General features: G+C 34.8%; 1 protein-coding gene across 1 annotated transcript in view; it reads right to left on the bottom strand.

Annotated features, from left to right (window-relative positions):
* Positions 1–22,947, bottom strand: part of sNPF (short neuropeptide F precursor) — a 45,670-nt gene extending 22,723 nt beyond the window's left edge. The window contains exons 1-2 of the mRNA XM_028171532.2: positions 22,844–22,947; positions 4,112–4,135 (exon numbers count right to left, since the gene is read on the bottom strand). The gene's annotated coding sequence lies outside the window, so the exon portion shown is untranslated. The remainder of the gene's footprint in view (positions 1–4,111; positions 4,136–22,843) is intronic.
* Positions 22,948–25,816: the final 2,869 nt, after the last annotated feature.

Raw genomic sequence — 25,816 nt, 5'->3', positions numbered from 1 at the left:
ATAACTTTAATACTTGGATCTTAATTTTAAAGAAAGATGAAGGCACTCAATTGGGCTCTAGTAACCATTTAAATTCCGACGCTTATTTTTTAAAAATTTTTATTGCTTAAATGAGTGGACGACCTCACAGCCCACCTGGTGTTAAGTGGTTCCTAGAGCCCAAAGACTTCTACAACGTAAATGCGCCACCCACCTTGAGATATAAGTTCTGTCTCATTTATAGTTACAACGGCTGCCCCACCCTTCAAACCGAAACGCATTACTGCTTCACGGCAGAAATAGGCAGGGCGGTGGTACCTACCCGTACGGACTCACAAGTAGTCCTACCACCAGTGAAATTTGAAATCTTTGAATATTTGTAAATCAGTCCAAAGTCCGAAGAAGTAACCGATTAAACTGGTATGAAGTTTACGATCTTATTTTAATACTGACGTTAGAAAGAGATGAAAAACACGACGATCATCCAGAGACGTACTCAATTAGGTAACACCAATTGAACTGTGAGCGAAACTACCCGTCTGTGAAAATTAATAGAAAAAGCTATGACTTGTAAGGCTTATGAATACCTGTATTCATCTAGATTATAAACAGAATTTTCTTGGATTCGAGCTACAGGCAGACAAGGGAATTAAATCCTAAAAAATAAAACAAAAAACGCGAAAAGAAATTGTTAATTTTGTTTTAATCGCATCATGAATGCCTAGTTAAAAAGTTAAGTAATACCTTTTAAGTCAAAACTACATTTAATTATTGTCATTATATTATTTTCCAAGCTTTACAGCTTTCGCAGTCACGGACGACTAAAGTGTTATTTGTCGACATTATAATATGAACTACATTTAAATATTAACTAGTTAGAAATTATATAATGGGAATAGGTAACGCGAGATTAAATCATAAAAGTAGATTTAATTATGTCTACATACACGACAACCGAAGATAATTCTATAAACGCTATTTTATTGTGCCCGTCGACATTATTTATTCTATGAAAACCTACGCCTGAAGCGAAGTGAAAACAAAATACTATAAAACATTTTCTGTCGGTAAACGAAAAACTTAACAGGCTATTCCTTCGCTACCTTCATCCATCGTTGGTGTCCGGCATTGTGTGTTTACTTGCCTCACATAATATTGTTATTTCACACACATATAACCCGGTCGATCAACAAACTTCAATTCAAGCACTATCGGTACGTTCTGATTACTTATTAACCGACTTCAAAAGGTGGAAAAGAATTTGTCTTCAACTATGTGTTTTTTATGTTCGTTCACCGACTTCTCCGTCATTTATTTTGAACTTTATTTTTTATTGGAAACGGTATATTATCTTGATTCTATTCCTAAATTTTATTGATGGATAAGTTTTCAACACTGAACACTCAATTGAATTGAGAGATCAAACAAATCGGAATATAATTAAATAGTTCAATTTCGAATTTACCGACTAAACACTTTTCGATAAATCTAAAGATAAATGCATTTTATTTATGCTCGCAGTATATAATCTTGTATTAATACAATGAAACGCGTAATAGTGAGGAGATGGAGAAGTATAAATGCTCGTGGCGATAAAACGCACGGGTCCGTAAACCGACACATTTACACAAATTGGCCGTCTACTGCCAATCATTGGAATCACCGTCTCAGGCATGCGACCTAATTGAATGCTCATATTTTCTTAATGTATTTATTATTGAAATACGCTTCTGATGTAATACGGACGAAACATTTGTAGATTTTCTTTTGAAGGCTTTACTTTACAATCTTTAGATAAATTTAGACGAGCATACGGCCCACCTGATGGTGAGTGGTTACCGTCGCCCATGGACTTCAGCAATGCCAGGGGCTGAGCCAAGCCGCTGCCTACCTATTGAAAGTCCTACTGAAAATCCTTTTATAAATAATTAAACTTAAATTAAAAACATCGTTATCAAATCTATCGGTTTATTGTTCTTAGTTTAAATATGGTATCGATTTGACCTGTAACTAAAATCGTAACCGATTTCGTATCTTCTAATGCACACGAAGCACCCTTACGTGTGAAATGGAATTCAGCTGGAAAAAGGTAAACTTCAATCGGTCATTCTAGTCAATGTGATTGAAAGTAACCGATTGGGAATACACAGCACTGTGAACGAGCACGGTGATCGTTTCCGCTCGCATATGAGTGGAAGATTGCTTCCACTAGACATTGGTGAGTACTATGTAATTCGAGAACATCTCTGTATCGACAATACTGTCTAAGGGTGTGCTAAATTAAAATTTTATTAAGACTTTTTACTTTTTGGAACGAAGTTCCTTATGAGACTATGCGGAGAGGTAGAGGTATCGGGAAAAAACGTCCGTAACGTAAGATTTTTATTAGTAATGCACACAGTGTACGACTTAACTTTGTAATAACGTACAAATTAGTAATGCACACAGTGTACGACTTAACTTTGTAATAACATGCAAAAAATAACATATTTTTTTATCATTCATTGATCACGATCTCAGAGCGTTCGTTTGCGCAATACATTAATTAACTCTTATGCAAACAACCGTTAATGAAGTGTACCACAATAGGTTCGCACAATACCGATTGACCGTGGGTTGTTGCGAAACCTCCAGTTTTATTTTCTTTATACCTCGAATAGAACTTAATATTAATATTTTATAATAAGGAACTTCGTTCCTGTCCGGTGTCCCACGACACCAAACATCTTTTTTTTGTGTAAGCACCTTTCAGAGAAAAGGATTTATCTACACCTGTGGAAATGCATTCGATTTCCAGCGTGTGCACTCTTCTTTTTAGTACATCTTTATTGACTGCTTTGTAGCGGAATGCGTTTGCACTGTGAGCTTCCAACAAGAGTATTTGCGGACAAACTCTATCAGTACAGATATTGACTATGTTCTTTGGGGGAAAATAAGAATTGAACGCGTATTTAAAATAAGTGAATTCTTTCTAAAAATATCTTTAATGCTAATGAATGATTAAACACAGTTTTAAAGAAACAACTCACAGATTATATTAGCTTAGTTATGTTAGGTTTCATTGTAGTTAAATTTTTTCGAGTATTACTATTTGTTTTTCCAAACTATTTGTTTTCGATTTGGTTCCAGAATATGAATACACATTTATTTAACCGTAACAGAAAAAGAATGGCATTATCGAAAAATATTCTTGAAAATATAATCTCGAGAACTATAGACTTGTTATGTTTGGGTTAGTGAAAGCACTGACGTAGAAAATATCTATCAACATTATTTGCATGGTCGTATCTCCCTCCGGTAGATAGCCGACCCTTGACTGCGATTATATTTTTCTGTGCTCACAAGTAATCTGTACACGTCCCACTATGGAGATTTTAGGACTGATTGTCTATTTCTTTTTATGAAAGGGAGCCAGCCGTCTTTTTAATAAGGACAAAGTTTATAAGCCTAGTGATACTTATATCAGCATTGGAGGGTTTACGGCGTACTTGGTGATTGATGATCACAGTCGCTCATGAAAAACAATGATAGGTTAAGTCTAAGCTCATTTAATAAAACAATATGTCTCCTATTTCGAAATTCTAGATTTTTTTTATTGCTTATTTGGGTGGACGAGCTAACGGCCCATCTGGTTTTAAGTGGCTACTGGAGCCCATAGACATCAACAGCGTAAATGCCACCACACACCTTGAGATAAAAGTTCTAAGGTCTCAGTATAGTTACAACGGCTGCCCCGCCCTTCAAACCGAAACGCATTACTGCTTCACGGCAGAAATAGGCAGAGTGGTGATACCTATCCATGCAGACTCACAAGAGGTCCTACCACCAGTAAATGAATACGAATCTAACTGAATAGTCTTCACTAGCAAAAACAGTAATGTTGTGTGTGTTAAAACACGTGCAGACAGAATAATAATTTTACGTATACAAATTAGAAGCGTGTGAATAATCATGTTACGTGATAATTATTCTCTGTCTCGCCCTTGGTGAGTGGACATCGCGACCGTTGCACGTAAGACTGTATATCAGTCTCAATGATACCTTGGCATGCAATCTGTTAATTTACAGCATGACATACCGTCGTTGGGCTTTTAATGTTCACCACATATTCATATATTACACAATTACTTACCTAGATTTGGTAGCTTTGTTTGACCTGTAACAATCAAGAAAACCGAATTAATGAAATGTTATAAATATGTTATGTCACAAAAATCCCTTCAATCCATTTAATTCGTCGTGACCTAAAGGATAAGACGTCCGTTGCACTCGTATCTAGCGATGCACCGGTGTTCGAATCCCGCAGGCGGGTACCAATTTTTCTAATGAAATACGTACTTAACAAATGTTCACGATTGACTTCCACGGTGAAGGAATAACATCGTGTATTAAAAATCAATCTCGCAAAATTATAATTTGTGTAATGACTGATAGTAGGACCTCTTTTGAGTCCGCACTGGTAGTTACCACCACCCCCGCCTATTTCTGCCGTGAAACAGTAATGCGTTTCTGTTTGAAGGGTGGGGTAGCCGTTGTAACTATAGTGAGACCTTAGAACTTACATCTCAAGGTGGGTGGCGCATTTACGTTGTAGATGTCTATGGGCTCCACTTAACACCAGGTGGGCTGTGGGCTCGTCAACCTATCTAATCAATCAAAAAAAAAATTAAATATAAATCACTAACTAACTTATTGACTTAAAAAATATTGAACTATTTAAAAAAATATTGATCTGAGAAAACCAGAGGTTATTTTAAACGGGTTTTGTCGTCGTGTTGGTAATTCAGTTTCGCAATATTCTCACATTTCTGGCCGTTCGGACATCCCAAATTTGAGCTACCGAAAATACGATTAACCCAGCACCCGATAAGCGCTGGAACTACAAAATACAAGCTTATTGGCCACATCGCAATCTTATAACCTTTAACAACATTTTGCCCGTAATAAAGTCAGTCGAGAGCTGCGACCGTAACCTCATTAAGGGCTAACCACGTTCATTGGAAAGTGATGACAAGGTTTGCTTTTGAAACAGAATACATATGTACATACAAATTTCGTATGCACCGAGCTTATCGTCCTTAAGTTAGTCTGCAATTTGCTTACTTTGGGATATTTGGTTTATCAATATATACTACTTTGATCTTTGTTGTGTTAGACTGTGTGTGGACGTAATTTTATATTGAAAATCTTCAACGCTTCAATATTACATTCAATAATATGCACGTCATGTTGTCACGTTTTTCTTATATATCTTTCGCAATCTGTCCTTTGTATGTTTTAAAATTTAGAAAATACATTAATTTTGCGAAACTGTTATACAAAATGGCGCCCTCTTAACTCGAACATTTCACCTTCAACAATTTGTAATATTTACCAGTCCTTTTGTTTAAATACGGAATTACGAAAACGACTAATCAATTTAACGTAACTGAAAGGACTCTGGTTTTGAAATAAATTCAGCTTTACTCAAATTATGAATATATTTTAATACAATTTCTTGGCACGTTCCGATGTATGCTAATGAATAAAATTTTAATCAAACATTAATCAAACATAAATAGAATTTTAAACAAGAAATATGCAAAATCGATACAATAATCCTTTTGGAGGATGCGAAGAGTTGTTTCGCGATGAAAATCTTGGGGTGCGAAGCGTTCTTCGACGTTTTCTATATCGTATGTGTAAACATTTGGATTGTATCTAATTAAACTAATAATAGACGAGGTTCTCAATTGTATTTAGTATAGAAATACTATAGTCTCATTAGGGACCTTTGTAATACAAGTATACACAATATACAATATATAGGCACAATACGTATGTTTCTGCTAATCGGAAACATATTACAATACGAATGTTATATCTCGAAATCTGTACAAAATTTGTATTTCTCGAAGCGTAAGTATTCCTCCGGGAGGACTTTAGATATAGTGCTATGCTACATTACGTCTTATAATACATTTTTTTTTATTGCTTAGATGGGTGGATCTCACAGCCCACCTGGTGTTAAGTGGTTACTGGAGCCCATAGATATCTACAACGTAAATGCGCCACCCACCTTGAGATATAAGTTCTAAGGTCTCAGTTACAACGGCTGCCTCACCCTTCAAACCGAAACGCATTACTGCTTCACGACAGAAATAGCCAGAGCGGTGGTACCTACCCGTGCGGGCTCACAAGAGGTCCTACCACCAGTAACATTTAATATTTTATAATTATATAATAATTTAGCTAGCGACCACACACATTCAAATAATCGTCTTGTTATTGAACAAGTTTAATAAGACTTATTTCAAGTTACGTTTGTTGGTAAAATAAATGACTTGAAGGGAGTCGTAACCGCCAAATTTAATACTCTAAAGAAGCATTAAGATTTAAGCAAATATTTATGTATGTACATTACGCCAGGAGGCATGAGTTTATTCTGTTAGAGAACAGGGTTAGTTGTTAATTAAACTTTGAATCTCACTGTTTAAACGAGATATTGAACGATCGGTTTCATTAAATTCAACATTTAAAACAAAAAACTAGTAAAGTATCTGCATAGATATCTATACTAATATTATAAAGAGGAAAGATTTGTTTGTTTGTATTGAATAGGCTCCAAAACTACCGAACAGATTTGAAAAATTCCTTCACTGTTTGGAAGCTACACTATTCTTGAGTAACATTGACTATAATCTTTTTTGAAAAAAATTAGGGATCCTTACTAAAACTCCAATAATGTAACCCAGGTGTAAAAAAATTACCTAAAATATTCTTTACATCGCGCGCCCTGCGAAAACTATTGATGATAGAATAAAATAATGTACTACGACTTTGTAGAATACATTATTATATACAAAAAGTTTCGCGACAGCATATTTCTAACTGTTATAGTAATGCCGCAATAAGTGTTCTTTTGTTTAAAAAATAAAACAACGTCAAATATCTTTGAATTTTTTGTTAAAGACCCGATCGGAGCCGGAGCGGGCCGCTTGTATTTTATAAAATTTTCAAATCATTGGTAGAGGCACTCACTTCGGTAATGATGGCAAGGGGTCTTCGGATGCACGTGGGTCCCGCCGTTTACTCCATACGTTTGTATTAAACCTAAATACAGTTTATGTTAAATGTAAATATTAAATTAATTTCATGTGTTTGGTTAATTGCAAACCTAAACATGCAATCAAACGTGGGAAAAACAAAGTTTAGGGGCGTGGACGGGTCGACCGAAAACGAATCAAAATTTACTTGAAAATTATGTTGTGTAAATTTTGTAGAACTGAATGCTACTACTGCAAAGGATATTTTAATTTTGAATATACAATTTTAAAAACTTAACTTTGAACTTAAGCATTTCATTTTTAGGGCTTCAAAATTTATATACGAAAATTTTATACGAAAGTTTACAATAGTAAAAAGCCCAACTTGTTTCTATTCACTATCTCCACACCACCCATACAGTTACCGTCTGGTGACATAAGGTCGTGGTCTGGATTATTAAAATAATCATCAGGCTAATCTTCAAAATCGGAATACATAAATACTTAAAAATAGATCAGCTCTTGGCAGCAATTCCAGGCATTCAACAATATTGGGGTTAATCCGATAAACATAGACCGGCAATAGTGAAAAAGATGCGTAGATATCTTTTGATTGATAATCTGACAGATTATTATCTTTTAATTTCGTATATTGACTACTGCTAGAAGTAGTAGCTCTTAGGGTACCCCATTAAACCGTGCACATTCAAAAGTCATGCTCAATATTGTATGCACAGCTTTTGTAGCAAGGTTACGACGGCGCTTTCTCTTCATATTGCCGGAAAGTATGAAAGTGTCTATGTTCCTATCTTGTTAAAACTTTACTTTTAGAATAGCTTTTACCAAACTTTTTAGCAAAACTTTGTTGTTTCACAAGCACTTCAATGTCAATAAGAAGTGAATAATAAATTATTATAAGCTAACAATACTTAACCTATTTTTTGAGAGCACGTAACCTTAATACGCTCCTGGCGTATCGTAATTGCTGCATTGAAAGAAATGATTTAAATTTTTAAATAAAAAAATCAAATTCGCTCATAATACAACCGAATCTTAACTAACCTAAACTTGTTAATTGATAAACCTTAATAATAATTGCCGGAAAAATTTTAACAAACTTTTAACGAGTCCTTAAGGTGAAACGGCTAACTTTCCGACTAACCGAACCTCTTTTGGGTTTTTTTTTAAGTAAGGTAAAGTAAATTTACAGTTCACAAAATACAATATATCGTTTACGCTGTATGTATGTTCAACGAATTTTACGGTTTACCTTCGATTATTTAATCAAACTTCAGCAAAATAAATTGTAAGCAAGGGGGACTACCAATCAGGATAAACTTCCACGAGCATTGTACATTGGCATTCAACTTTGAAGTGTCCAAGAGTATCACCAGATACAAACCAGTATTAGGTACAATTCTGTCCTGAAGCAATCAAGAATACTAGTTAGAAAGGTGGGTAACCGTTACTGAAATTGAGTTCTCGTTCTGTCTTTTCAAGTTACATATGATATTTTCTATGGATTCTAGAGACAGGCTATCAACGCAAGAGGGATGAAAGTAGTTATGAGCAACTAGAAACCGCTGACGGTCTTCCCGGGGAAGCTGAGTTCTCTTCCATTCTCTTTCCATGGCTCGCTGAGCGACTTTGAGTTGATGGACCAACCGTACTGTGAGTGTCCACGTTTCGGCTCCGTAAGTCATAGCACTAGTAAAACATTTGCAACTTAGAGACTTAGATTCGCAGATATCATCATGTATCGATAAAACAAACATCATTATAACATCACGTATCGATAAAAAAAAATGTAGTCTCTAACTAATTTAATTCATTATACGGCGTAGTGTAAACCCGCACGGGTAAGTACCACTACCCTAGCTATTTCTGCCACGCAACAACCATTCGTTCCTCTTTCAAGGGTTGAAAACCCGTTGTACAAAGTTTTTATTTATTTATTGCTTAGATCGGTGGACGAGTTCACAGCCCACCTGGTGTTAAGTGGTTACTAGAGCTCATAGACGTCTACAATGTAAATGCGCCACCCAGCTTGAGATATAAGTTCTAAGGTCTCAGTATAGTTAGTTAGTTACAACGGCTGCCCCACCCTTCAAACCGAAACGCATTACTGCTTTCACGGCAGAAATAGACGGGGTGGTGGCACCTACCCGCGCGGACTCACAAGGGGTCCTACCACCAGTGATTACGCAAATTATAATTTATCGGGTTTTTTTTTATTACACGATATTATTTATTCCTTCACCGTGGAAGTCAATCGTGAATATTAAAATGAAAGTAATTCAGGTGTACCGGTATGTCTCAAACATTCAAATTGTGATGTTTATGACTCCGGTAACTACTTAAACCAGTGGGTGAGCTGCGGGAGAAACTATCCCGCGTCTGCATAAATTATAAACAAAAATACAGCTAATAAACTACAACAAAACATTTTAATTAATATGTGAGCCGAATTTACTTGACACTCACAGATCGCATGTCTAAAATGGGATGACGAAATTAAAGGGCTGTGCGAAAAATTAAATTTCCTTAAATAAGAGGTATTATTCAGAGGCGACCATGTCACCGGATGTCGGACCGGAAGCAGCCGAGCCTCTGATCAAAAATCAGATTTGAATAAATTTAGACACGGGATGGGATTGCGACTGGTTTTGTGTTACATGTGTTTTTCCCAGTTCATTAATTTCGCAAATTAAGTGAAATTTGATCAAGTATGCTAAACTTTGTGAAGTCAGTCGTGTTTTTGCGAGTAGACCTTATATGATTCAATTATTCGACTCTCACTTACATGAAACATATGATTTAAAAGAAAAACGATTTATTTTTATTTATTATAGGTACAAAACTCATTGCGCGTATTTTAATAGGCTTTTGTATAATAAAAATCATAAAGAAGAAATGTCTGAATCTAATATCAAGGCTGTGAGCTGAAGTAAAAGAAAGATCTAGATTATTCATAGAGACTAACGAGTTTCCTCTTTTTAGTAAGGAACTGTAAAATTAAAGAAGTGTTTTTTATCTCAGTGTTAAAATAACTGTAAACAGATTACATAAGTTTGATATTATAATCTCAACCGTTTTTTATCATTGTTCTAAAGAGACAGTTATGAAGATCAACTTAAGCATGATTTTGCATACATTAAAGCAGTTTATTTTAGCGTAACGTTAATGAATTCTTGGGCATAATTCCGTACAAATGTTAAATCAAAAAGAAAAGGTCACAAAGTCAAGGATTAATTGCTAATAACTAATATAAAACAATTTTGATTGTAGATCGACCTCGTTGTCAGTAGGCCCGTAAATTTTCACGAAGGCACGTCATGGCTTCTTAATAATACGCTCCGGCTTTTAACAAATAAATTCCAACGTCCATTGGAACTTTGTTTGTTAAAATTGAAGACTCAATAGAAGTTCACTATTACAAATGTATCACAATGAATCCAATTTTGATAATCACATGAAAAATGTACTACGTGTAATGACGATGTAACCAATTATTTTTCTATAGGGTTTGATAGCTTTCCATTAAGCCAAGACTAACATGGTCCTCAATAACTGATGGTTGGATGACCACCGCCCTGCCTATTTCTGCCGTGAAGCAGTAATGCGTTTCGGTTTGAAGGGTGGGGCAGCCGTTGTAACTATACTTGAGACAGAAATTATATCTCAAAGTGGGTGGCGTGGGTGGCGCATTTACGTCATAGATGTCTATGGGCTCCAGTAACCACTTAACACCAGGTGGGTTGTGAGCTCGCCCACCCATCTTAGCAACAAAAAAAGAGGAAAAATTTCGAAATTGAGCATATTTAATGTTTCTCTAATTATTGTGAACAATAAAATTTATAACGACAGGTGACGTGATTTAAATATTACATATTAATATTCGATTTAGTGGAAAAGTTGTAATTGAGCATGATCGTCCTCAAGCCCGGGAAGGCCCCTCCGCTTTCCCAAATAAACTAGTTCCGGAGTTTGTATGTGATATTTATTATTCCAAAAAATATGAGTATCTCATCTGAAATACAAAAGTTACATTGTTTTTAACCGTATGTATATCCAAGGCGTTACTAAGTCTTAAACTTATTAAATTTGATGTCATACCGTTCGGTCAAATTTGCAGATTTAACAATGCCAAAAAAAAACCGCGCGTGTCTTCTAAAACTACCTCTATATAACCATATTCAAATTAAATCACTCTGAATAGATTTGATTAAGAAAAAACTCGTACGCTACGTAGAAAAATCTCAATAAAATTTTACAAATTACACACATTGTACACTGTAAAATCTCATCTTCATTTAGAAAATATGAAATTTATTCACATTACTGAACAGCACTTGAAGCGAAATTCGCTTAATGAACCTGTACAAGGAAAGTGTAATGAAGAAACAAGATGGTATTTTACAGTGATACTGTTTTGAATTACATAGAGTTAATAGGACGGCAGGCGTTCTGACCGCAGTTCACAGAGTGTAATACAATTGAGGGAGCCCACAAATCGATCTCAGTCCCATTAACAACAATAACCAAAGACATTGAAATTCCTTTAGTCACAAGAATCGACTATTACTTTATGATACATCATGAAACTCAATTTGGAGTATGACGAATTGTAGTTTTTCTCGATCATAAAATATCCTATTTCGTACATCTATACTAATATGTAAATCTACAGTGGTTTTTACGGATGTTCCGTTATAACTACTGAACCATTCATCCGATTGACTTGAAACTTGGTACCTATGCTGAAAATACACTTACCTAATGGATAGGCTAATATTTATATGAGTGTTGGACTCCCTACACCAGCTGCGGGGGCGTTAATGATGAGAATCTTTGTGGGGGTGAGAAATAATCATGTTAATTTTAAATGGCCAGCGAAGCGGACGGGTACAGTTCGTAGATGTATAATGGCAAAACAAGTGATCTTAGTAAAAAATTTGGAAATTTTATTGGATTATACATAGTGCTCTAATACGCACAATATGGTAGTTATGTTTATCTATATATATAAAAATGAATTGCTCTTCGTTAGTCTCGCTAAAACTCGAGAACGGCTGGACCGAATTGGCTAATTTTGGTCTTGAATTATTTGTGGATATCCAGAGAAGGTTTGAAAGGTAGATAAATATGAAAATGCTCGGAATTAAATAAAAATAACAATTTTGTTCTTCCTTTGATGTGTCCTTGTCGGACGGATTCCTTTTGTTTGTTTTAAGTTTATTTTATACCTTTATTTAGGTCTTTTATTTATCGATTGAGGCACTACGAAGTCTGCCTGGTCAGCTAGTATGCAATAAAAATGACTCATAATTTCGTCACGTATACTTTGGTAATTAATAACAAAAGATACTACAGCCACTGTCACTTATCAGTTCTATCAGCCGTAGCGAATGTTTCCGAACAGCTATCACTGTTTGCAGAACACGAGCGCTCGTTATCAACCTCGTAATAGTCAAGTGTGGGACCTCTTTTGTTAGAAGCTTCTATAGGACCTCTTACTATTGGCGACGTGGATTGAAACCGAACTGTGTCATCAGTTCCAACTTTCTATTCAACGTTGTCGATAGCAGATAATAAATTTTATTGCTAGTTTTAATTTTTTTTATTCTTCTTAAACGATTCAGTTGTAAATTTGTTTTTAAATTTTAAGGTTATATGAGGTTTTCAAAATTTTAAACGAAGAATTTATTGGTTTTTATGTAGTAGTGAAAAGAATTAATTGGAAGTCTTTTTAATTTACAAATAAATTCGAAATGTTCGAAAAAAGCAAAGCCGTCAATGAGACAAATTACTTTTATCAAACGACATAAGGAAGTATTTTTCACACTTAATGAAAAAAAAAACGTTTTTATCTCGCTTCTTGATAGATGTAACAAAAGAAATTAATTATCCGGATTACACGTCCGATACTCACACTTGTAATACAAAATTAGCTTAATTATATCTCTCTGTAGATAGTAAGAGCGTGCAGAAATTAATGAGTAATTTGGAAACGAAAACAAGTAATTTGGTAAAATACCATTTGTAGGTTAAGGAATAAGTTTTATTTTGGGTTTTTTTTTAATGTTACGTTACGTTGAAGCGTTTTTTTTAAGAAATAATCTTTTCTCCTTTTCCCGTCAAATGCTTAGTAATGGTGATGAAGTTAATACACATAAAATTCTTTTATCATACAAAAAAGACAACGAAAAGTCTAAGTAAAAACATAGGCTTCCAAAGTTATTTTGTTATAAACTTTTGACAATAATTCCTGAAACTGTCTACTGAACAACAAACAGGATCCGAAAACTTTTTTTGCATTTTTAAAACATGGAAAATCTGAGATTTATTAGGGGGACCCTTGTGCATGATTAGGTACTTTGTAGATACTGCATGTTTTGGATTATACATGAAATTAAATTTTTCTTAAAGTATATTATGTTTCTAATTACTTATTATCGTATAAGATAAATTTTAGAAATATTACGAGCTGTGATGTTTTCCAAAATATACTACTTTGAAATGAGACATTTTAAGGGTGACCTCACGTGGTGCCCATTTCATATGAATATCAGAAGACGTAAATTTATCTAATTCGCGTAAAAGGTTTCAGTTGCATTTATTAGTGCAAGCATCGCTGTGTCCGAGCGCCGATGAAACACTAAAATGCCTTTATTACGCCGGTGAGCAAGGAAAATGCATAATTCTCACATAAAATATTTTATTACTAACAACAAGTCTTAGGGTTAAGACACACTTTACAAGAACGCAAAACGTCAATCTTCACAAAAGCTATTTTTAGTTAAAACTAGTGGTCTCCTGGTAGTCGAAATTCGACTATAATTAATTTAAATTATAAGTCTTTACACTATTATGATTCTACTACTTCTATAATCACAGATTTCGCCAAGACTACATTAAAGACAAATAGGTATTAATAAAGACAAACAATATTCAATCTATTCTCAATATGATCACAGACTATAAGCAATAAGAAAGGTTTGACAATAAACAAATAGTATGTCTGCGTGTGTGTGTGTCAAATACATGGAGTGTGTGTAATGATTTTTTTATCGATTAAATATATTTTTAAGCATGATTTAAAAAAACATCAACATTCTGCACTCCTCTATATTCTCTATAAATGTGGGAAATTTCATACTCCTCTGTCCGCGCAATTTTCGTAAAAAGGGGTACAAAGTTATTGCTTCACGTATTAATATATAGAGGGTTATGATTAAGTTTGGATTAAGAATAATTTAGAAAAATCAAATTTGTTGTTTTAATGTAACACTTGTAATATATTTGACAATTTTGTACGTTTAATATAAGTTCAAAAATACTGTTAGTTAATATTGTAAAAAAAAATCCTACCTAAGCTGAAGGCCTTGAGAGACCATATTATCAGCGTCACCGGGCAAGTAGGTGAGTTCACGTGGCTCAAACCTGACGCAAGCAATGGGTTCGGCGAGAACGATGACCGGTGCTTGGGGTACCTAAAAGCACCGTTAGTGAATCGGGAGGATCGGAAATGACGTGTTTTGGGCGACGTCGACTGTTTACCATTCAGTCTGCAGGATCGAGAATGCGTGTTTTATGCTATGAGTTGCTAGTGTCAGAAACGTGATTTTCTGTACCGCACTCGGGACAAAATTATATTATTATAAAATGCTTCTTTTGCCTTCCGTAAGAAACTTTTTCTTTTGTACGACTACGATAATACTTTTCTTCATAAAACAGAAGAAAAGTTTAGGTTATTGTGCTGTTTCTTTTGTTTTTAATAACATTTTAAGTCCTTTAATTCTTCTGAAACGTTCAAAATGAAAGAAATATTGTGAATATCGGACAAAGAGTATGCTGATTTCGGGTCGGCCCATTACAAATGGCGTATACTTTACGACCGCCTAAAGCGTTAAGTTTATACTTAACTCAATCGACAAAATTTAAATAAACTTTTCATTATAATGCTAAGTGATTTTTGTCGATAGCAAAATAAAATCATTATTGGATCATGATCCTAGTAGTTAGTAGTCCTAACTTTGGGTTAGAAATAAGCTGTGATATTTCGGATACTGTGGCATTTACGTTGTGATATAAAACTAAAACAAAAAAATATATGCTAATCTAGTAGTCTAGTATTTCTGCACTTTTCTGCTTTATTTTTGAGTGTATGTTTTGCAAACGCATCGTATTTCATACAACATAACTCTTTTCTGATACTGCTACAACAGCTTTATTCGACTGTAATATTTAATGTATGAAATAAAAAAAATATTAAAATTATTGATAAGAGAAACATTCATTCACACACAATCTCTAAAATGAATTCTAGCGATAAATCGGGGAGAGTAAACAACGTCTATTTACATCTGTAATGTGACATTGTAGTGTTCAATAATTCTTGATTCGGGCCACGTCACGGTCCGCAGTCTACGGAGAGGCGTTTACACTTAAATTAAATTTCCTCCAAAGAAATTTCATTTTCACCGGCAATTCCTGAAGTGCCAAAACATTTCAAGATGCTCCAAATGTACTGTTAGATAATTAATATTATTTTTTCGTTAATTGTGAGGTTGTTATAAGAATTCCGCCTATTTCTGCCGTGAAGCACTAATGCGTTTAGGTTTGAAGGGTGGAGCAGCCGTTGTAACTATACTGAGACCTTAGAACTTATATCTCAAGGTGGGTGGCGCATTTACGTTGTAGATGTCTATGGGCTCCAGTAACCACTTAATAGGTGGGCTGTGAGCTCGTCCACCCATCTAAGCAATTAAAAAAAAAATGTGTTTTTAGAAGAATAAACTGTCCTAACCACCATTTTTCTTTTGTAATGCGCATTTTTTTTGAAACAAAATGAACTTGGTCTATTTTCGTAAATATTTAGATTAGTACAATTAGCTGTGATTTCGTCTGTACATCTAATCTACTTAAAATATGACAAAATTTTGAGAATTTAATTTGGTGACAAAATATTAATATCTAAAACAAATATCTGTTACACTAAATTTAATTTAATTTAAAATTAATTCATGACTTTAGGTTCGATATTTTGCTTGTTGATCGAATTTCAGTTGATAAATTAACATAACGTACTATATAGAACTCTATGGTGTTAATTGTCTGTGTTCTTATTTTGACTCCGAAGACTGTAAAACCCTCTTCTTCTTTGTCTCCACCTTATCCCACTAGGTGGGGTCGGCACAGCGAATTTTTCTATTCTATTCTCCTCTATCAGCCGTCATCTCAACGCTCACTCCTCTTTCTCTCATATCGTCATTCACACACTCCATCCATGTCTTCTTCGGTCGAGTTCTTCCCTCACACTACCATTTCCATACATCTCCTATTCACATGCATATCTTCTCTACGCATCACATGTCCATACTTCGCTAACCGTCCGCTCTTTCATTTATCAATCACCGGGACTACCTTCATATTTCCTCTGATATACTCCTTCCTTATCTTGAATATTATTGTCACTTCACACATCCATCTCAAGATTCGCATCTCTGCTTTACTTTCGTCGCCCAACATTCGGATCCATACAGCACGACAGGTCTAATCTGCGATCAACAATAGTAACTATTGACCGAAGGGTCTAATGATGGTTTTGTAAATTTTCCCCTTGAGCTTAAGAGGCATTCTACGATCGCATGCTGTTGCAAAGACCTGTCGCAATTTCACCCAACCATCGTTTATTCGGCTCGCTGGCTAGGTAAAACATTCCAATTTTTTTTTGTATTCAAAACGCAAAATGTCACATTTTATCCACTAACAACCATTCTATAAAATCATTTTAATTCCCACACAGTTTCGGCTATTAGAGAGTTTAGCAAATTTCTCGTCGAAAGCTGTTTTATCAATATGCCCGGATTCGTGCTTTCCTATGGCTAGTCTAGGCGGTTGAATTGGTCGGTCGAACGCAATCACACCGCCACCGCAACGAGAAAACCTTTGTAATTAATTGGTAGTTATTTGTTTCCATTTCCCGACCGATTTCAATGAGATTTGAATTGGTCGGTTAATAGAATTACGGTTTTGCCAATTCGAAAATTTAATCCGATGTTGTTTTACAAAGTTTTAACGATGATAACTTGTCCTGCGAATGTATTGTTCGTCTTTAGATTTATTGGATAACCTATTAAAGCGTGAAGTTTTCACGAAACCACTTGCATTGTCTGATTCAATTGCTATTTACATTCAACGAAATCTAATTAAAGCCAGCTTGGATTAGTAAATAAAGCATTTCTCCGGTTTCCGTTAAAACTAAATCATTGAGAGAAATGAATGACAGATTGAACAGAAGTTTAAAACAACACGTAAAACAACTTCGAAGCTAATATTAAACTTAGGTTCCATCAAGCCATTTATCCTGTATTTCGATTATATTGTCATTACAAAACCTATTGTAAAACTTTCATCATTCAGTATTTTCATGAATCATTTAAAGATATTTGAGCAAGAACACAAGCGTTAGTTTTAAATTGAACCATGACGAATGTAATTGAAACAATGATCATCTGACATAGTGCGTAATTTGATTTTACAAGGTCTTAATTACCTCGCTCTCTTTTACATAGACTCGAATTTTGTAATTGTTTTTCAATTACATCCCGATACATAGAATATTAAAATTGTAAACATAGGTCAAATCCGATTAGTTCGTAATGTAGTCAGTATATCGCAAACTGACAACAAAACACTTTTTTTTTATTGTATTTTTTTTTTGAGGTAATTTCTGTAGTTATCTTTAAACTAACAAATTGATGAGCTGAACATATGAAATTTGGCACAAAGCTCAGAGTCGGAAGCGTATTCTACAAAAATTGGGACTTTTTAGTTAGTTTTAAAACACGAAATATATTTTTTCTAATTGCATAGCGTTTGAACAGCGTTGTCTAAAATGAACGTCATCATTTCCCGTGGCAATAATTACTTCGACATCTAACCGCACCTCATATAAGACAATCAGGAGCTTGACCGCTGAACTTCCTGTGACAAGATGATTCTATTCCAACATGATGATATTTTTCTTATTTTAGTTACTAGTCGAAATACTTCAATTGTAAGCAGTTGTATTCTACACGAGGTTCGATTTTTTGACTTTGGTCGTGTACTTATTCTATTGATAATTAAATAAGCCTTAAAACTTACTTGAGTATACATCGGCTATACCTCAAAGTACGTTCTGCATGGAAAAATATTTAATAAAATATTCATTCATTTTACTTACATAAGTATCTACAGATGAAGCGTTTGAATGATCGACGATATTCAATGAATCGATATTTCCGTGGCTCTCCATTTTAAGAAGTAAAATTCTTAAACAATGAGATCGTCATCTTGATTGATCGGCAAGGAGGTAAAAGCCTATTCGTTTATTTTACTGAATTATTAATTTTTGCGAGGTATTGAGAAGACTCACAGCAATAGTCTTTCAAGCAGCCTGACACTGTTTCGTAATGCGGCGATTACTATGAGAATGTTCCGAGTAACCCTCTCTGCATAATGTAGTGATATCTAGTTTGAGTGTTGTAGCTTTGAGGGCAGTCGACAATTTAATCGATTTGATTTTAAAATTCAAATGAGAAGAATAAATTGTGCATAAATGCCCGCAGAGTTCCTAAATTCAGAAACCAAGTTTTGATTAACTGGAATTTTCAAATTGATTTTAATCAAGTATCTGTGGTCTGATCCTACATAGTAAGCCACTGTACTCGCATGAAGCGAAACTGACTATGTCTGCTTTCAACCTGAATTAGTTATTTCATTCATTCCATTCCATGTGAACTATTCCACGATGTTTTCGGGATTTGATGGTAAGGCGTTTTTGTAATTCAGAGATCTGACATATCAAGTCCGATGGTCAATTAATGTGGGTCAACATCTACGCTATTAAAAATATAAAACATAGCTTGTAATGCATTTTAATTTGGATAAATTTTTTTAAGCAAATGAATAGGAGCTACATATTAATTCAATTGTTTGCGGGCTGCTCACAAAATTGCGTCTAAAGAACCCTTCGAGTAAATTTCTGTAACAACATAAAATATAAGTATGAATTACTTATAATGAGAAGATAATTAATGCAATACACCCAAAAATCTTGTACAAGTAATATACAATTGACTGAAAACTAAGATAGAGGTTTATGTATTTACCTAAACTTCTACGTTCGCTATCTGTCAGTCATTTATTTAAATTATTTTCTCAGTAATTTTGTATACCAAAAAGCGGTTACATGAATTAGACGGGCGCGTGAGTAAACTGCCGCTGTTTCAAAACTAAAGCTCCTCCGTACGAATTGCTAAGGTTTGCGGCTTGCCTTCTATCAAACAGCCACAGGATCTTGATATTTGTTTATCCGCTCCAATAGCACTGAAGGGAGTTCTCGTTGAAGACCATAATCATAATGCTAATAAGGCTCTTTGGCTTATTCGGCATAATATTCATTACACGTCAAGAAATTTTCATTGACTTTCTCGTTACCTTAATTAAGTAGGAGCTCACAACTCTTCTGGTGCTACACAGCCACCGAAGGCCACTGACACCACGGAGTGAAACCGCTTAACTTCAGACATCGGTTTTTAGAATTACTTGTTTTTTAAATATTATTTGAAAGCAAGAACTGTTGTACATATAGTAGAGGATTTTTTAATTGCACTCGGTTAGATACTCTGATGTTATTGTGGAAATAAAACTTTTATGTACATAATGCTAAAAGATAGGAAATTAATTAAAATGAGTAAAAAAGTAAATCGAACTTTGTACATTTATGTAAACGAAAAATCGTAAACTGATATCATAGTAGGTGGGATTACAACTATAAACAATAAAATAGGACGACTGGCTATGGACATATCACAAAATATACTGATTCCGTATAAGAATAGTGGGACTCACGGTCTTAGTTTACTTAAGACGTTATAAGTTCTTAACATAGACCTGAAACACATATCTTATAAACCGTAAGGTATTCTAAATGTTTTAAAATATGATTGGATTATTCGTTTTTGTTTTTAAAAGTCGCCACTCTTGTAACTGAATAAGTCCTCGCAAACACTATTGTAATACTAATTGAGCTTGATGAAAAAGGATGGTCATTTTTCTGTTTAAAAAAATTAGCAGAATAATTTATTTTCACGAGCTTTTTAGGGTGAACGTTTCATCAGGACTCTGTTATTCCTTTATCAGTGTCTTTAAAATGTTTATCAAAAAAAAATACTATACCAAATCCGAATACGATTAAACCGGCAACTACTACTTGAAAAAATGATCTGCATTAGCATAATCCATTAAAGATCCGTGAAATGTTATCCTATCCTTAAATAAAATTCGAAAATTATGCAACCGCCTCTTAGCTACCTTTTTAAAGGTTGTTCGGACATTTGATATTAGAAAACCGCCACGGCTCGACAATTAGGTGCTATAATATTTTCACAAATTATCTCCCGCGAGGAAGAGCTGAGTGTGGCGTCACGTTTGTAATTTTTTTAATGGGATGGCGCCGTGAGAAAACTGCCGTTGTTTTAATGTAGATGACCTTTTACAGAGATTAAATACAAATTATGAGAATAGACGAGAGAAAACGCTTCGTTTGTTTGGAACCATGCAAATCAGCCGGCTACTTTGGGTACATACATTACATTCAACGCTTTAAATGTAAACATTGACAAAGAAAACATAGAAGTTGTTATGATAAAAATAAAAAAAATAAAAAATCTAGTTTATTTATTTTCTTGCTCACATAATGTTCATGATATACACAGTTCCCGTAAAGACATGTAGATACAGAGATAGAGGGAGGCTGGTTTAATGAGTTGAAAAACAATCACATCACAGGTGAATAAGCGACGGGCTTCTGTTTTGTTGTCTATATGTAGTCTTTATAAGTGCTTATTATAAAAACAGCACTTAATTAATTATTACTGGTGTTGTTATTTTAGAATTTTGGCATTCGTTTACTTATTTATCTACAATTGGATATCGGGGAAATATACTGAACTATCTAATTGAAATGCATTTCATGCAGAATTTTTGCTTGCAAATATAACTTTCATCAAAAATGCGTGTTGTAGCTTGAAACAAAAACAAGTTCTTCTAAACGGTTCTTCTTTTAAAACGAATAGAAAAAGATAGATCTAGTAGGTCAAATCGGAAATTATTGTTTTTTTTTTACGTAAATTTATTTAAATAGGTGAAACTAAATTTTGGATTTCTTTATGGAAATACGTTTTAACTAAAAGCGTTTTTTTTAATGTAGACTTTGTAAAAAAATTGTTAGTACATATTTGTTTCATTTAAGGAAAAAACTATCACGCATTAACTTTCTTTTTCCATGCCTTTGGATTATGCATATGAAATTTGTGCAGACGTCAATAATAATTAATGAGTACTTTAATATAAGGTCTTATCCGTTTAATTTTTCGTAGCCAATTCGGCTGGAAATTGTTTCGTGTTTATTACATTACCGTGAGCTATTTACCAGAATATAAGAGACTATTACCAGAGAGCATTAATGTAAAAATAACAAAATTCTTATCTATTAATGTTTCTTACTAAATCGAGCATGACAAAATTACAATATTAATAATAATTTTTACTGGTAGGAACTGGGTAGGAGGACCTCTTGTGAGTCCGCACGGGTAGGTACCACCACCCTGCCTATTTCTACCGTGAAGCAGTAATGCGTTTTGATTTGAAGGGTGGGGCAGTCGTTGTAACTATACTGAGACCTTAGAACTTATATCTCAAGGTGTGTGGCGCATTTACGTTGTAGATGTCTATGGGTTCCAGTAACTACTTAACACCAGGTGAGCTGTGAGCTCGTCCACACATCAAGGCAAAAAAAAAAAAAAAAATTTTTATTTTTATTCTTGTAATGTTAGAAATAGTGCACCGTATTATTGTTTTGAAATCAGTACACAGAACTTATGAAGATGAACAATTTCTTCGTGTGAAATGTTAAATAAATATATTATTCTACATATAATTGTACTTTACTACTACTCGTAAATTGTAACTTGGAATTATAATTGAAGTTCTTTCGATGTGAAATTGATAAAGTTTCCGTAGAACTAAAGCGTTAATGGTTTTCGTCATTGCTCAAATAAAACGTATTTGCAATGAAGCACTACGTTCATTTTGTAATACAACGATTTTCATTTTTTTCTTTAATAAATAAGTATATTGGATGTCATAACAAACTATTTAAGTACAAAAAGCATAGAGTCACATTTTTTTCTACAGAGCAAGACGATCAACCTTTAATTTGTTGCTTTCCGTTTGTAAATTTATTAAAAAAGTTTTGAGAAACGTTTACCGAACATAATTTTCTTTAATAAACTTTCTCATTTAGATTTACGGTCAATTAACTTGACACTGTTAACAGAACCATCCAAGTCTACTTTAAATGCTTCAGTAGTTTTTATAGTCTTAGAAGTTATTACTACATTTAATTAATCTGTTGTATTTTTAATTCATAAATATATAATTTTGTCTTTCATTGCCAATTTCAGGGTTTGTGATGAGAAAATAAAAGATTATTAATTGTAACTAAATTTTTTTATGTCCTTTATGGGTAAAATGATTTCTATTCATTGAAGTCAGCAATGCCAAGGGCAAAGCTAAGTCCTGCCTAGCGCTAAATCTTTTTGGCATTATTATCTAAAAAAAAACTTTATCTCTATATAATTATATTTTTCAATTACATTATACACCATAGATGAAAAATCCTTAGTAAATGTAAAATAAAAATAAATAAAAAGAGGTGCGTATGTGAAACTTATACTAGAGTACTGAACCAGTTTTTCCTGGATAATGTTCAGATTGATAAAACTTACCTTTCGATACGATGGCGGGAACCTGTAGGTGCTGGTGCCACGGACTCGATGGGGTTACACGAATTCAATGGTGAAGCTTTCAGGATTGCAGGCTTATATAGTCGTCCGCCCCGCCCACCGCCTTCAGGGGGGCGGGTTTAACATTGCCACCGTGTGAAAAACTTTCATACGAAAACTTTTTAAAACTTGTACTAAAGTGTAGTATGTCGAATCGAAATCTTATAGATACTTTATTTAAAGCTATTAATATTTGTAGAACTAGTATTTTTTTTTTGTTTTTCATTGTTCCACAGAAAGATGTGATCATGACAAAATATTAATACGAGAAAATCTAGATGGAATATGTGTATGTTTTTTTTTTGTTTTAGTTAATTTTATTGAAGTTGTTATCTTCATAAGATCATTACTATTCAGTTCTACTTTTATTTGCAATTTCTAATTTAACATAATATTATTAACATCTATATCTATACTAATATTATAAAGAGGAAAGATTTGTTTGTTTGTTTGTTTCGAATAGGCTCCGAAACTACTGGACCGATTTGAAAAATTCTTTTTCCATTAGAAGCCGACATTGTCCCTGATGAACATAGGCTACTTTTTTTTATTTTTTTTTTATTTATTTTTTTTGGTTTCATGTGTGTTTTAATGTTTCCGAAGCGAAGCGAGGGCGGGTCGCTAGTTTCTTATAGAATAGGTGACGAGGTATTAGATCCCAAGTCGTCTAGTCTTAAATTGATGCGCATTGTGCTCGCATCGACTGAAGCAATTATTCCGCTATGCAAATCTAGCAGGGAGGTTCCAGTTTTTTCTAATTACATACATACCCAACGTAAAATATTTAACAGGATTTCACGAATGGCTTCTGCGATGAATAAATTAAAAACATCGTGTGATTAATATAAAAATCGTATTCGTTATTTAAAATTATATTATTTTTTACTGTTTACATGGGGGACGAGCTCACAGCCCACTTGGCGTTAAGAAGTTACTGGAACCCATAGACATCTACAACGTAAATGCTGCCACCCACCTTGAGATATGAGTTCTAAGGTCTCAGTAAAGTTACAACAGCTGCCCCACCCTTCAATCAAACCGAAACGCATTACTGCTTCACGGCAGAAATAGGCGGGGTGGTGGTACCTACCCATGCGGACTCACGCGAGGTCCTACCACCAATAATTACGCTAATCCCTCAACCTGCCTATTTCTGCTGCGAGTCTGTCATTCGTTCCGTATTTAACAGTGCGACAGTCGTTATACCATGATAAAAACATAGACGCCATGTGAGTGTCGGCATTACGCTAGGTAGCGGTAGATCAGCGTTAGGTAGCGGCTTGGCTCTGCCCCTGGCATTGCTGAAGTACATGGGCGACGGTAACTACTCACCATCAGGTGGGCCGTATGCTCGTCTGCCTTCTTCTTCTTAGTCGAATACTTCATTGCTGAAGGTCGTGTCCTTGCAAGCCCTTCGTGGCTCTTTGTACCCTCAGCTTCCATTTGCTTCGGTTTTCGGCTTCTCTCAGGGCATTCGCAACAGAGAGTCCAGTGAGCGCAGTTATCAGATCCGACCAACGGTTTGGTGGCCGGCCGGTGGGTCTTGTCCTTTCTACCTTGCCCACCACAATCAATCTTTCAAGGTTGTCTGGTGGCCGCCGAGCAATATGACCAAAGTAACCAAGAACCTTCTGGTAGCAAATCGTCGACAGTCTCGTTTCTATGCGAAGTTGCTCGAGGACAGATTTGTTTGTTCTCTTGGCGGTCCAGGGTATGCGGAGCATTCTTCGCCAACACCACATCTCGAACACTTCTATTTTTTTCCGCTCTGTTGTTCGAATCGTCCACGACTCTGCACCATAGAGGAAAATCGAGAAAACCAACGTCCGGACTAGTCTCATCTTGGTAGCATTGGAGACTTTTCTGTACTGCCAAATACGTGTAAGCTTGCTCATCGCAGCTTTGGCCATCGTCTGCCTACAAGGGCAATAAAAAAAAATTGCTATCAATCGGCTTGGGAAACCATTTGAATCCAGGAGGACCGTGAATTTCAGACAGCCGTAAAAGATCCAACACAGATGTGATAGTATAATTCGTGTAATTGAATACAATAACAGATTTCTGAATTAAAGAAAACTCTGTAATGCGGATACAGGTGTTCAGGCGTATAGAATTTGAAACGATACCGTACAGACGTCGGATTACGGAGGCTCGCTTTAAGAAATACGTTCTCATTGAGAGAATCAGGAAATACCGCTACCATTATGAATTCAAATCCGAATTTCGTTCAAGTTATAATAAAAGCAAAAATACTCATAAGTCACTTAAATATGTTATGTTCTTTTACTTTGTAAATTTTAATTTAGAGATATATATTTTATACACATTTTCAATTTTATGTCAATTAAAGGTTTATACACACTGTAACTTTTGACCAATAAATGACTTTCTGAAAGCAACCGCTTTTGGAATAAAATTTAATTTGTCTGTAATTTTTTGTTTTTCATTTTCATTTTGCATTTTCATTTTGCATTATTTTAATGTACCATAACTTACTAGCCGGTCTATTCATTTCTGAGTTTGTTTTAAGGACCCAGATTTGTGGTTTTCTTCTTCTGAGTCGGTCTCTTCATTGCTGAAGGTCGTGTCTAATCTGAAATGTGGACCACTCGATGCACAATGCTTCCCCACGTCTTCCTGTCCTCGGCGGTCTTTATAGCCTTGGTTATTGGCAGGCCGGTAAGCGTCTTAACCAGATCAGACCAGCGGGTAGTTGAGCGTCCGCGTGATCTTCTCCCGTCAACCTAACCAACTACCATCAGCTTCTCCAAGTTATCGGGGCGTCTACGAGTGATGTTGCCGAAGTACGCGAGAATACGTTGGAAGCAGATAGCTGACAGCCTTGTGGCAATACCGAGCTCCGGTGGTCTGGCGTGCTGTCCATGAAATTCGCAACATCCGTCTCCAACACCACAT

Source organism: Bombyx mandarina, chromosome 09 (assembly GCF_030267445.1).
Source record: "Bombyx mandarina strain Sakado chromosome 09, ASM3026744v2".
NCBI classification, from domain to species: Eukaryota; Metazoa; Arthropoda; class Insecta; order Lepidoptera; family Bombycidae; genus Bombyx; species Bombyx mandarina.
Note: the sequence above shows the minus strand (reverse complement) of the source record. Positions and strands in the feature narration are given on the sequence as shown.